General features: G+C 40.4%; 1 non-coding gene across 1 annotated transcript; it reads left to right on the top strand.

Annotated features, from left to right (window-relative positions):
• The first annotated feature begins 11,795 nt into the window (after positions 1-11,795).
• On the top strand, positions 11,796-11,899 carry LOC112788669 (small nucleolar RNA R71). The gene has a single exon (XR_003196026.1). It is a non-coding gene; the product is annotated as a small nucleolar RNA R71 (small nucleolar RNA).
• Positions 11,900-15,304: the final 3,405 nt, after the last annotated feature.

Genomic DNA, 15,304 nt, shown 5'->3' with positions numbered 1-15,304 from the left:
TGAAATTCAATTAACAGTAAAGAAACAGAGAGATCCAAGATTGAGATTGAAACAGAATTTCTTCAATTCTCCAATCCAAGATCCAAGACAAATGTAAAAATGAAATTGAAAGCAATGGAAACAAAGAAATTAAAGTTCAAAAGCTCTCCCAAAACTATTATGAAAATTCTAAAAGGAAAGCTCCTCGAATAACTTGAATTCTATCCTATTTATACACTTTCTTCCAATGATCTTCAAGCCTTGAGTTAGGCCTTTGCTCTTGGTGGAATTGGGTTGAAAGAGGCCTTGGTTGATTGCTCTTGAAGTTTGGAGAAGAACCGAAGTGAACCAATTGAACCGGTTTTGAGGTTAGCAAAAGTTGGACCAAAAGTTTGAGCCAAAGTTAGGGGTCTAACTTTGGCTCCAATTTTTCATATCAGCTTAGCACATTCTGCTGGTATGGACGTTGGTGCCAACGTTAGGGGTCTAACTTTGACCCTAACGTTGGCAATGCCTTGTGTGCTAGTGGCGCCAACGTTAGCCTCCAAGTTAGGGGGCTAACGTTGGCGCAAACGTTGGCTCCTTCCCCATTGTAATTCATGTGCCAACGTTAGCCTCCAAGTTAGGGGGCTAACGTTGGCGCAAACGTTGGTGCCCAGGGGAGAAATTCTCAAGTTCCAACGTTAGCCTCCAAGTTAGGGGGCTAACGTTGGGGCTAACTTTTGCTCCTCTTCCTTGAATATTCATGTGCCAACGTTAGCCTCCAAGTTAGGGGGCTAACGTTGGGGTTAACTTTTCAACCAAAAGTTTGTGCAAAAGTTTGATGCTAACTTTAGGTCCAGCTTCTTGCTTCCTGGTTCAATTTCACTTATTCCATTGTCTTCTCTTTACTCCTAGCTATTCCTTCTTGCTTCAACCTTTCTCCAAGCTTTCTTCACCTATCATTAATCAACCAAACTCATCAAAGCTATGCTCAAAATCATGAGATATTCAATCTTTCATAATATGCAACAAATATAGCATAAATCCTCATGAAATGGCATGAATTCATATATGGTTGATTCAATCAGGGGAAACATGAAAATCTACTCAATTAGCTTGCTTGTAGCTCAAGAAAGTGCATAATTCTAATGAAAACAAAAGAAAAAGACTAGCTAAAATAGGCTAGGATGACTTGTCATCACAACACCGAACTTAAAGCTTGCTTGTCCCCAAGCAAGAAATGAATTATGCTCAGAGATTCTTTCAGCCAAGATGGATTGAGGAACACTTGTAAAGTGCAGTGAGTGAAGTGATCAAGTATCAGTGGGGTGAACTCTAAATCATATGCTCATGCAAGGGCTTCAGTGCTCGCTAGTCCTTACATATTGGGAGTCGTAGGTCTTAGGATTTTCATCCAAATGGTATCATGGAGATCTCTTTATAAGTAATCACGTTGAAGCAGCTTATAGTTTCTGTGCTTTGGCCTCGACTCTAAATATCATGGCTCAAAGCGGCTCTTTAGATAAGCTTTCAATCAATACTCCTAAACCAGTTGGTTTTAAGGTATTAGGTGTTAAGGCACCCCTAAGGATTTACTTGCTCAAGCCTCTTTCCTTGACACATTTCAACCACAAGCATTTACTAGGATAACAACTCTTTGAGTTTTTGTTTCTTTCTTTCTTTTTCTGCCTAGTAATTGATGCTCAGAGCCTTGGGCCATATTCTTTTTGCTTTTGTATTTTCTTTATTTTCTTTTGTTTTGTTTGCTGCTTCTTGGATCAATAAGTTTTTGAGAATCTCCACAATACTTCTTTGAACTTCATGTCCCGCCTATGAGCTCCCATGCAAGTTTTCACAAGCATGCAACCTCAATACATAATCATACAACTAGAACCACCACTTCTCCTAATCTTTTACTTGCCTCAAAATTGTTTAATTCCTCAATCCTTCTTTTCAAAGAACTTTCATGTGATGCATTTCTTGAAAATTGAGTGCAAACAAGTTTTGAAGATAAGAATGTTGTGAATGATCAAACATCTTGCTTATTGAATTATAAAGAAAGACTATGCTATGCAGGCAGGCAGTGGTAAAAGAAGAACTATACTATGCAGACAAGCATGGCAGATAAGGATACAATCCAACTTTCAATTACAGCGATATTTGATGCAAAACAGTCACTTAACAATACAACCTGTTGAAGTTCACTTGCTTTCCTTCTTCTCATCATCATCATTGCTGGCCTTTAGGTTCATCTTTTGTTTCTTTGGTTGATGATGCTTAATCCTTCCAACAGCTTGTATGGACCTCTACAATGATATTGAAAGTTGCTTGTTCCCCAAGCACTTGAAAAATGGTTAGCTTGCATGATTTATTTGTGGGCCTTTGTACTTACTTTGGTGTGGGAACACCAAACTTAGTACCTTGCCAATGCATCAGATTAACCATGTGTGAAACTCTTTTTCTTCTTTTTCAAAAACAATAAAACTGAAAACTAGGAAACAGCATAATAGTTAACTAGTTTATCCAACATGCTTGAAGCCAGCATTATGCAGAAATTGAGAATGTGTTTTATGATGGGATTTTGGTGAAACACCAAACTTAGAATCCTTCATTCTCCCTTATATTGTTTTGGTGTGCAACACCAAACTTAGCTTCTTGCAATGTAGATAAACTAATTAACCTTTTTATTAAAATAGTTATGAACAGAAGACTACCTCGGGTTGGGTTGCCTCCCAACAAGCGCTCTTTTATTGTCACTAGCTTGACATCCTTCACTCTGTGCTCATGGAAGTTGAGGCTTCTGTTGCCTCATGTTTCCTCCTCTTGCTATGGGCTTCCTTCCCTCTATTTCTCTTTCCATAGCCTTCTTATTTTCCTCTATGACTCCCTTTTCTTTCAACACAGCATCCTTTTCATGGCTCTTTGGGTTCAGGGTCCCCTTTTTCTCACCCATTTCAGCAAGGTTTTGCACTAGTTGTTCTACCTGCCTTTCAAGTCTTCTGAGTGAAGCCTCCTGATTCTTGCTTATCATTTCTTGATGCTTCTTTATTTCTTCCCGCTCTATTGCCATCATTTCTTGAATTTTTATGGACCTCTCCATCAACATTTCTAGAATATAGATCCTTTGAAAGGTTGGAAGTGGTTGTGGCAACTGTGGTGGTTGATGAAGGTCATTTTGAGTGAATGGTGAGGTAGGACGGGATTGGAAGTGTGTGTGATTGTTGTTGTGGGGGTGCGTTTTAAGTTAATTTTTGAAATTGGGATTGTTGCAGTTGAAGTCCCTTGGTCTTTGGTTTTGGTTCTCAACCCCCCTCCCATTAGAATGAGTTCTCCAAGGTGGATTGTACACATCATTCTGAGGCCTGTTCTGGAGCATGCTAGAGTGATTGCTTGGAGCTTGTAGTTGCTCATAGCTTTGTTGCTCTCGGTTAATGGCCCCAAAGCTTTGTTCAGCTTGATTACACCCATATGAGCTTTGAGTCAGGTTGTATGTATGTACTACAGCATGTCTCAACTCAATGATTTTTTTAGCCATCATATCTAATTGTTGTAGAGTCTGCTGATGCATCTGCTTGTTTTGGCTTATTACTGCACGAGCATCTTCAATTTCTTTCTCTAAGGGATGCACTTCTGCCTCTTGCTTAACAACTCCTTGTGATGGGTTAAATTTGACTAGGAGTCCATTCATCAGTTCTTCCCATCCAATAATGCTTCCTTGTGGAAAAGCTTCAAACCATTGGGCAACATCATTCATGGCTATGGATAGTTGCTTCGAATTATGGGTTACATTATCATCCAAGGTGGGGGTATTACTCTCATGATTGCTAGAATTTGTTGAGTTCCCTTCCATGATCTGCACAGTCACAACCAATTCAAGTGAAGATAGAGCATATTCAGACCAGGATATGATTGAAGGATCAGTTGACACAAAGTATCAAACAGTTAGCAAACTTGAGAGGGTAATGAATGAAACCACTCCTCTCGTTTGTTTTTCAAACTATGAAAACCATATTCAGCAGGATGAGCCAAGGAAATTTCACTCTATTGCTAGAATGTGGTTTCTATTAGCTCAGGCAAAACTTCAAACAGTTAGTGGGTTAGTCAAAAATTAAAGAAAAAGTGCTTGATCTAAATCACCACCTCATTTAATCATTGTCAATCTAATCAATCCCCGGCAACGGCGCCAAAAAATTGATGAGATATTTTGGAGGAAAAATAAATCTCTCTCAAAACACACAAACATAATCGGCAAGTGTACCGGGTCGTATCAAGTAATAAAAACTCACGGGAGTGAGGTCGATCCCACAGGGATTGAAGGATTGAGCAATTTTAGCTTAGTGGTTGATTTAGTCAAGCGAATCAAGATTTGGTTGATGGTTTTGTGACTTGCAGAATTAAATTGCATTGAAGTAAAGAGAACAAGAAATAAATTGCTGAAACTTAAAGAACAAGAAATTAAATGGCAGAAACTTAAAGTGCAAGAAATGTAAATTGCGGAAACTTAAAGTGCAAGGAATGTAAATTGCTTGAAATGTAAAGGGGATTGGGACGTGGATTTGCAGAAATTAAACAAGGAAAAGTAAATTTGCATCAAACAGAAGAGGGAAAGGGAATTGGGATTGAACCGGATATGAAGCAGAAAAGTAAATGAACATAAAGAAAGCAGTAAACAGAGAATTGAAATGGGAATTTAGATCTCAGGATCCAGAGACTAGAAAACCAAGTCTAGATCTCAATGCCTTCCTAGATCCAACAAGAACAATTGCAAGGGAATTGTAAATTGCAAAGAAAAGAGATGAAGAGCAATTAACCGGAAATGAAATTCAATTAATAGTAAAGAAACAGAGAGATCCAAGATTGAGATTGAAACAGAATTTCTTCAATTCTCCAATCCAAGATCCAAGACAAATGTAAAAATGAAATTGAAATCAATGGAAACAAAGAAATTAAAGTTCAAAAGCTCTCCCAAAACTATTATGAAAATTCTAAAAGGAAAGCTCCTCGAATAACTTGAATTCTATCCTGTTTATACACTTTCTTCCAATGATCTTCAAGCCTTGAGTTGGGCCTTTGCTCTTGGTGGAATTGGGTTGAAAGAGGCCTTGGTTGATTGCTCTTGAAGTTTGGAGAAGAACCGAAGTGAACCAATTGAACCGGTTTTGAGGTTAGCAAAAGTTGGACCAAAAGTTTGAGCCAAAGTTAGGGGTCTAACTTTGGCTCCAACTTTTCATATCAGCTTAGCACATTCTGCTGGTATGGACGTTGGTGCCAACGTTAGGGGTCTAACTTTGACCCTAACGTTGGCAATGCCTTGTGTGCTAGTGGCGCCAACGTTAGCCTCCAAGTTAGGGGGCTAACGTTGGCGCAAACATTGGCTCCTTCCCCATTGTAATTCATGTGCCAGCGTTAGCCTCCAAGTTAGGGGGCTAACGTTGGCGCAAACGTTGGTGCCCAGGGGAGAAATTCTCAATTTCCAACGTTAGCCTCCAAGTTAGGGGGCTAACGTTGGGGCTAACTTTTGCTCCTCTTCCTTGAATATTCATGTGCCAACGTTAGCCTCCAAGGTAGGGGGCTAACGTTGGGGTTAACTTTTCAACCAAAAGTTTGTACAAAAGTTTGATGCTAACTTTAGGTCCAGCTTCTTGCTTCCTGGTTCAATTTCACTTATTCCATTGTCTTCTCTTTACTCCTAGCTATTCCTTCTTGCTTCAACCTTTCTCCAAGCTTTCTTCACCTATCATTAATCAACCAAACTCATCAAAGCTATGCTCAAAATCATGAGATATTCAATCTTTCATAATATGCAACAAATATAGCATAAATCCTCATGAAATGGCATGAATTCATATATGGTTGATTCAATTAGGGGAAACATGAAAATCTACTCAATTAGCTTGCTTGTAGCTCAAGAAAGTGCATAATTCTAATGAAAACAAAAGAAAAAGACTAGCTAAAATAGGCTAGGATGACTTGTCATCAGTGGCCACTTATGAGCATTTGCCAACGTTAGTGACAATGTTAAGTGTCACTAACGTTGGCTCAACTTCCCCTCTCCACGTTAGAGTTCTCGTTAACTTAGTTAATGTGACTCTTAACATGGTCAATGATGGCTTCGAGAGCGTTATTGGCAATCACTTTTCTCATTAACTTTGCAAGTTACCTCCCATTCCTTGCTTCCTTTGGTCCTGAAATCAAGCAATAGAGTGCATCAAAGTTCTAGTCCAAGTCATGGGTAATGCAACATACAATTTGTCACTAAACTCATGCAAAATCCTCATGAAATAATGTAAAATGCACAATGTATGCTTGAATCAAGGTGTAAGTGAATATCTACCCAAAACTAGCTTATTTCCTAAGGGAATGCATGAAACTATCCTAAAAACAGTAAAGAAAAGGTCAGTGAAACTGGCCAAGATGCCCTGGCATCACAACACCAAACTTAAAGCTTGCTTGTCCCTAAGCAAGTACTGGAACAAGAGAATGATGAATGGAATGCCAAGAGCAATGAGTCATTCTTGTGGAAGTCATATCACTGATTTTATGGTGGTTTCATGCATAGCAACTTAGGTTCATTCCTTTACTGGCTTTCAGACCTTTATCATGTCCTAAAACACTCACCTTGCTTACATCCCATGAGACTTTTATTCATTGATCCCTTTGTTGTCATTTCAGAGCTTATTGGTGTTCTTAGGCTAATTGCTCTATAAGGGGGCAACTTTTTAAGATAAGCTTTCAGCCAACACTCCCGAACCAGTTGGTTCAAGGTGCTAGGTGTTGAAGCACCCCTAAGGACTTACTCCCTCAAGTATCTCCCCCATACATACACACCACAGGCATATAGTTCATTTATTTTCCTTCTTGAAACCTTGGTGTCCAGCACCTCTTTGGGTTACTAAATGCTCTGTGGTGAGGGTTACTCTTGATAATGGACTTTCAGCTGATAATCCCCGGTTAGTTAACCCAAGTTACCAAGTGATAAAGCACCCCTAAGAGCTTATTCATCCAAGTAGATCCCTCACACAGGAACACCACAGACACATATCTTAAGATCAAAACCATTGGTGCCTAGCCTTATTGCTTGCTCTTTTTCTTTTGTTTTTCCACTTTCATTATTCTTTTCTCTTTCTCTTCTTAGGATCTTGTCATATACTTAGTCTCATGAGTATATTCAAAGCAAAGTATTCAGGCCAGATAGTTGTCATCCCACCTTATGGTTGAACCAACTTAGCTAACTTATGATCATACCACAAACTCATGAATGTACTCTATAGTATGAACTCTACTCTGGTCTTTTGAAACATAAACATTCTCTCTTCATTTGATTCAAAAAGAACGAGCATACAAGTAAGTAAAGTAAGGATGTAGTGACATAAAGACTGGCACACAGGGACCTTCTTCAATACCAAAGACTTAAAAGACAGAATTGAAAAAGGTTTAAACATAACATGGAAGCAAGTTCTATTTCATGCAAGATCTTCCTTATTTAAAATATAGAGAAAGGTGGAATAAAGAAGGAACTCCACCACCTTTTACTGTTGTCGATGTCCATGCTCTTTTCCTTGCTTGTCCTCCTTGTTTCCTCTTGCATTTCCTCGCATCCGTGCCAATCTTGCTTGCTTCCAATCCTCAAGTGCCTTCCTCACTGACTCATGACTCTCTTCCACCCTTTGTCTTTCCTCTCGTGCTAATTCATCCTTCATTTCTTCATACCTGGCTATTCCTGGATGCAATATTGGCAGCTGTCCCACTAAGTAGCCGAGCCTAGCTTGAGTGTTTATGTGATGTCCTGTTTTGCTCATTTGTTGTTTTTGCCATGCTTCCTGTTGGCTCAGCCAGTTGGATTGAAGGTTCAGTATTTGCTCTTGTCCTTCCATATGTCTCATTCCCAGATCCTCAATGGCTCTTAGAAGGTGACTCATGTTCAAGTTGGCTGGATCATAATACTCTCCTTGTTGATATTCTTCCTGATGAGGTCCCTCTTGGTGAACTCTTTTTTTTGCTTTTAGTTTCCCTATTTGTGGCCTTCTTTGTTGCTGAGCAGGTGTAGTATAAATCAATCGCTCGAGCGTAACTGGCCTCCCTGGGTTCACCTAGTCTGGATTGCTGTCCTCAAATACTACCTTGGCCTTGTTGCACAAGCGGAGAATGGTGCTGGGGTACCAAAGCCTGGCACCTGAATCAACCTTCTCAGCCGAATCTTGAATCCCATCAGCGATGAGCTCATTCACATTGATTTCCCCACCTTGTATTAAGCAATGCACCATAGTAGCTCGATTGATGTTTACCTCTGAATTATTTGCAGCTGGTAGAATGGACTTCCTTACAAGTTCAAACCACCCCTTGGCTTCAGGGCTCAGGTCTCCCCTCTTGATGAACTTGGGTCTCTCATCTGTGTACCTCTCCCAGTCAGCTGCTATAACACAGATGTCTGACACTATCTCTGAGAGCTCATCATTATCAGGGCTTCTACTTATCCATGCCTGATAACTGTCCTCATCAAAATGAGGTGATTTTAGGTGAAGAGCTCTTGTTATGGCATTTGGGCTGAAGTCCACCTCCTTTCCTCTCACGTAACTTTTAAAGGTTGGGGCCTTGGTTTTATCTTCTCTTACTACATTTGCATAAAATTCTTTGATGAGGTTTCCATTGATCTTCCCCTCTAGACTTGTGAGCAATTGCCACCCCCTCTGTTCGATTTTCTCCAGAATTTGTGGTGACTCATTTGCATTGATTTGGAAGATTAACTCTGGCAATATCTTTCTGGCCCTTATCCGTTCGAATTCTCGTTCATGAAAGGCAGTTTTGAATCTCTTCTCATCGAAAGGAGCACTCTCCATGGGTTCCTTCCTCTTTTGCCTCTTTAAGCTTGATGATGCCATGAATTGAGTTGCTGTTTTGAGGGGGGAGTTGGAGGATACGGATAGATGAGGAATAGGTTGGCTAAGACAGAGTGTGATGAAGGGGGTTGAGCAAGCCGAAAGTATGAAGTGTGGAGAGTGGGAATTTGAGTGTGAGGAATGAGCATGCACTAAGGTTCACTTATATAGGGAGATCATGAGTGGATGGAAGGTGTGGATTGCAAGGATTGTTGCTTGATGGACGGTTGGGGTTGTGTATGAAGGAAGGACAAGGATCATCACTTAATGAGAGTGATTGGTTCGGTCTTCAAGGGTCTTCCTTCTCCAATGTTGCATGGCAATGTTCCCCATGCGTTCCCTCTTGAGACATGTGTGTAGTGTACTTCATTAAGTGGCGGAATCTCCCCCTATTTAATTGTCCAAATCAATCCCTTTCAATGCTCTTTTCCTTTTTCCTATAAAGATTTAAAATAAGGAAATTAATATCATAAAAAATCAAACTCTACGGCTAGAATAATAAAGAGAAGAAAAAGAGTTTGTATATTTATGAATTTCAACTAGCCAACTACTTGTGTATCCTTATAGGCAGATTGATGGCACATTGGGGTGACACCAAACTTAGTTTGGAGCACTGTGATGAAATGTTTTGTTCAAAGCTCCAAGAGTTCTGCTTTGAACACCAAACTTGTTCTTCACTATATACTGCATGATAAAGATTTCACCAAGTGTTTGTCAAGTTTGGGTTGAAATTCATAAACATTGATTTATTCACTATTTTAAAAACATATAAAACATGGGTTGCCTCCCATGAAGCGCTTCTTTAGCGTCACTAGCTTGACATTTTTCCCTCATCAGGGTGGTTGGTAGTGCTTAAAGTCCTCCCCTCTTGCTGTGGACTTATATCCATTGGTTGGATCAATGATCTCCACATGTTCCAGGGAAAGAACTCTGTTGATAGTGAAGACCTTAGGTAACTGAGATGGTACAGTGGGGAGATTAGGGGAAATATCTGGGAAGTAAGCTGAGACAACTCTATCCCCTAGAGAGAAGTCTTCCGTAGGGATCTTCTTGTTCCTCCACCTCCTTGGTACCTTCTTCTTTGTTTCTTTTGAGGTTGCCTTCCCCTTGGTGACCTCTTTTTCTAAAGGAGTTGTGATGCTGTCTTCACCTGCCTCTAGAGGTTTAGGTTCCTCCAACTTTTTCTTGAGCTGTGGCAATTGCTATTTTCCTTGTTTATCAATTAAGGGGATCTCAGAATGAACTGGCTGTGCTTCAGTGCTTGTCTCCTCTTTCAGTATCTCATTATCATTTGTGCTTAGTTCCTTGTCCTCTTGATCTGTTTCTTGTGAGAGTTTGAAAACATTGAAGCTGAGTCGTTCATCATAGATTCTCAATATTAGCTCCCCTTTCTCTACATCGATAAGTGCTCTGGCCGTAGCTAGGAATGGTCTTCCCAATATGATTGGGTGAGTGTGACTCTCTTCCATGTCCAGGATGACAAAGTCTGTTGGGAGAAAGTATTTCCCAACCTTTAGCAACACATTTTCCACCACTCCTATTGCTTGCTTTTGAGTTTTGTCAACCAGTCTGATGATTACATCTGTGGGCATTATCTCATTTATCTGCAGCCTCTTCACCAGGGATAAGGGCAGTAAGTTGATGCTGGCCCCCAAATCACATAGTTCTCTATCGAACATAGTTTCACCTATGGCACAAGGGATGTGAAAATTCCCTGGGTCTCTTCTTTTTGTAGGCAACTCAGGTTTAATAAGGGCACTATATTCCTTGTTCATCACTATAGTCTGGCCTCCTTTGAGTGAGCTTTTCCTGGGAAGAAGTTCCTTCATATACTTGATGAATGCAGGCATTTGTTGAATTGCCTTGATGAATGGTATGTTTACATGCAGAGATGCAAACAAGTCTAGGAACCTTGAGTATATTCTCTTTCCCACAGCACCATTGAGCAGTTGAGGGAATGGTGCATAGAGCTTCAGCAGCTCTTGTTGTGAGATTTCTGGTTCTTGGTGATCTCTATCCTCCTCCTTTGTTGAGTTGTCATCAGGTTGTTCGAAATATTTGCCATGCTTGTCTTCAATCTCTTGATCACTTGTAGTGACCATTTTGCAATCTTTCCATCTTACTTTCTTTGCTTCTCCTTTGGGGTTTTTCTCCGTGTCACTTGGGAAGCTATTAGTAGGTTTGGGAATCTTCTCAGCTAAACATCCCACCTGGAATTCCAGCTTCCTAATGGTCTCTCCCTAGTTCTTAATATTGGCTCGCACCTCCTCTTTGAACACCTTATTTTCTTGAATCTCTTGGCATATTCCTTCAAGTAAGGTTTCAATCTTAGAGAGCTTGTCATCAATTGATGGGTGATTCGGAGCAGATGTGCTGTTTTGGTTTTGATAGACGTGTGGAGAAGTGTTGTTGTGGGGGTGTTGAGATGTCCTCTGTGTGAATTGTTGGTGAGCTGCATTGTTGTTGGAGTTGTAATGTCTCTGGTCTTGGTTTTGATCTTGCTGACTTCTCCACCCAAAGTTTGGGTGGTTTCTCCATCCAGGGTTGTAGGTCTTGGAGTATGGATCATAGTTTTTCCTTGGTGAATTCCCAATGTAGTTGGCTTGCTCCTGACTACCCTCTGCTTCTTCATTCACTCCTTCTTGGGTTGTTGATGAAGTGGAGATTGCTGCTACTTGGTTCCTCTCCATCTTCTTGGTGAGGTCAGCCAGCTGCTGGGTAATGAGCTTGTTTTGGGCCAACAGAGCATCTACATTGTTTAGCTCCATTACTCCTCTTGTGTTCCCTTTTTTGGAAGCATAGAAGTAGTCGTTCTCTGCTACTGTTTCAATGACATCTATAGCCTCCTCAATGGTTTTCTTCTTGTTCAAGGATCCTCCGGATGAATGGTCTACGGCCTTCTTTGACTCATAAGAGAGCCCTTCATAGAAAATGTGCAGCTGCACCCATTCGTTGAACATGTCAGGTGGACACCTCCTTGTGAGGTCCTTAAATCTCTCCCATGCTTCATACAAAGTTTCACCATCTTGTTGCCTGAAAGTTTGGACCTCAGCTCTCAGCCTATTGATTCTTTGAGGAGGGTAAAATCTTGCTAAGAATTTGTTCACCACATCTTCCCAAGTTGTCAAGCTTTCCCTTGGGAAAGATTCCAGCCACTTGGCTGCCTTGTCCTTAAGTGAGAATGGAAACAAGAGCAGTCTATAGGTGTCAGGATGAACACCATTAGACTTCACTGTGTCACATATCCTCAGGAAGGTGGTTAGATGTTGATTGGGGTCTTCTTGGACACCTCCTCCAACGAACAGTTGCTCTGAACAAGGGTGATGAGCCGTGGTTTAAGTTCAAAGTTGTTGGCATGGATTGTTGGCTTTTGGATGCTACTTCCACAATTGCCTGGGTTTGGATTGAAGTAAGAGCCCAAAACTCTTCTATCCTCCCCAGCATGATTTGCTCTACCTCCTCCCCCATGGTTGTGATCCTCTTCTTCATGATGGTTTTCCATGTTGTCTTCCATGTTTGGTACAAAGAATTCCTCCTCTTCCTCAGCACCAACCACTTTCTTTCCTCTTGCCTCCCTCCTTAATCTAAGGAAGGTCCTCTCAGGTTCAGAATCGAAGGAAGTTGAAGTCCCGCTTCTTCTCTCTGTCATACAACCATCAAGTGCAAGCAAGAAAAGATATGTGTAGAAAGTAATTTTGTCAGAATTACTGTTAGTTGTGGGTGATGCAATATATCAAACAGTTAGTGGGTTAGCAAACAGAATTGAAAATAACAAAGAAAAACAAAAGAGTAGAGGGGGAAGGGAAGAAGTTTAACTAAAACAGAAAGTAAATCACTCAAACAGAAAATGAAATTCACAAAAGAAAAATGCTCAATCTAGTGATCTTCCAATTTAATAATTGTTGATGCACAATCAATCTCCGGCAACGGCGCCATAAACTTGATGCGGGTGGAAACTGTCTCTCAACAAATTTCCTTCAGAAAGTGTACCGAATTTGTCGTCAAGTAAAAACTCACAATAGAGTGAGGTCGAATCCCACAGGGATTGATTGATCAAGCAACTTTAATTAGAAGAATGTTCTAGTTGAGCGAATCCAGAATTTGGGTTGAGAGTTGCAGAAAATAAAATGGCGGGAATGTAAATAACAGAAAAGTAAATGCTAGAATCAAAGGACTGGAAGTAAATGACTGAAAGTAAATTGTAGAATTGTAAATGAGGATGGGGGATTTGCTCATAAAAGTAAATGGCAGAAATTAAAGAGAATGGGTAAGATCAGAGATGGGGAGTTCATTGGGCTTAGGAGATGTTGCGATTCTCCGGATCAAGTTCATTTTCATCTCTTCCTCAATCAATGCACTCATTGATCTCCTTGGCAATCTTAATTGATTGATATACAAATTCAATCTCTCAAATTTTGATCAATAGCCAATTCCTTGGTCAATTGCTCATGAGAAGAGATGAAGTATGGTCACTGACTATACCACATGCATTTTCCAAATCAAGTATTGAGAGGGTTATAGTCACATACCTATCCAAACCTAATTTGGTCCAGCATGAGAAAGCATTTCTAGCTTGATCTCTTCATTCCTCTTTCAAGGATCAGAAGAGATCCAAGTTTGAATAGCTTCTTTTCCAAGATAACTACCCAATTGGATGAAGATCGAAAGCTTTCAAGTAAAATCAAGAGAAAAGATAGAAGAAGAATAATGAAAATTAGTATTGATCCATCAAACTACAACAGAGCTCCCTAACCCAATGAAAGGGGTTTAGTTGTTCATAGCTCTAGAAAATGAAAACAAAGATGGAGAATACATCATAAAACTAGAAAATGCAGAGAAGGTAAAACACAGAGAGTAGTTCTCTTTTCCCCCCGACTTCCAGAACTCCTAAACAATTCAAAGCTACTCCTATATATACTACTTTTCTCAGCTTCTAGTTGGCTCTTCAAGTCTTGGGCCTTTGGATCTTGAGTTTGAAGCAGTTTTCTTCTTCATTTGGGCTTGGCTTTACTTGCAGAGAGAAAATGTGAAGTGGGCAGAGACTTTAGCTCAGGACGTTAGGGGTGTTAACGTTTAGTGAAAATATGAGTTCGAGAACGTTAGTCACAATCAACTTTCTCACTAACGTTCCTAAGTAAAAGCCACGTTAACTTCAACGTTAGTGGCACAAACGTTGCCACTGACGTTGCCTCTTAGTCTTTCGCACACGTTATTGGGACTTAACATTCCCAATAACTTTGAAAAGCCCCCTTTGTTCCCACGTTAGAGCCCACGTTAACTTAGTTAACGTGGCTCTTTAACGTAGGCTTGCCATCCTTCGAGAACGTTAGTGACACTCAACATTGTCACTAACGTTCCAAGGTGCCCCTATGTCTCACGTTAGAGTCCACGTTAACTAGGTTAACGTGGCTTCTAACGTGGGCATGCTTAGCCATCCCCAACGTTAGTGACAATGTTGAGTGTCACTAACGTTGGCCATTCTTTCACTCATCAACGTTAGCTTCCACGTTAACTAAGTTAACGTGGAGGTTAACGTGGCTCCTTGGGGGGTTGTGTGGTTGCTTCCAATGTTAGTGTCAATGTTGGGTGTCACTAACGTTGTCGACCACTCTTGCTTCTTACGTTAGCTCCCACGTTAACCAAGTTAACGTGGTATATTTCTCCTTAGACCAACGTTAGTGACAATGTTGAATGTCACTAACGTTGGCGTTTCTCCCCCCTTCTAACGTTAGAGGCCACGTTAACTAAGTTAACGTGGACTCTAACGTGGCCACTTATGAGCATTTGCCAACGTTAGTGACAATGTTAAGTGTCACTAACGTTGGCTCAACTTCCCCTCTCCACGTTAGAGTTCTCGTTAACTTAGTTAACGTGACTCTTAACGTGGTCAATGATGGCTTCGAGAGCATTATTGGCAATCACTTTTCTCATTAACTTTGCAAGTTACCTCCCATTCCTTGCTTCCTTTGGTCCTGAAATCAAGCAATAGAGTGCATCAAATTTCTAGTCCAAGTCATGGGTAATGCAACATACAATTTGTCACTAAGCTCATGCAAAATCCTCATGAAATAATGTAAAATGCACAATGTATGCTTGAATCAAGGTGTAAGTGAATATCTTCCCAAAACTAGCTTATTTCCTAAGGGAATGCATGAAACTATCCTAAAAACAGTAAAGAAAAGGTCAATGAAACTGGCCAAGATGCCCTGGCATTAGGAGTTTAGATTCAACTTTCATTATAGTTGAGAGAGATAACTACGTTGGACCTCCAACTTCTCTTACCTTGCCAAAAGTCTGCTTTACAGTATTTATTTATTCTGATTGCCATTTACTTTACTTGTCATTCAAATTACTTGCTTCTCATCTTCTAAACCCCGATTACAACCTTTATAGCCAATAATAAGAACATACTTCCCCGTAGTTCCTTGAGAAGACGACCCGAGGTTTGAATACTCGGTTAACAATTT

The sequence above is a fragment of the Arachis hypogaea genome, chromosome 20, assembly GCF_003086295.3.
Source record: "Arachis hypogaea cultivar Tifrunner chromosome 20, arahy.Tifrunner.gnm2.J5K5, whole genome shotgun sequence".
NCBI classification, from domain to species: domain Eukaryota; kingdom Viridiplantae; phylum Streptophyta; class Magnoliopsida; order Fabales; family Fabaceae; genus Arachis; species Arachis hypogaea.
The sequence above is the reverse complement of the archived record's forward strand: the minus strand, read 5'-3'. Positions and strand labels throughout refer to the sequence as shown.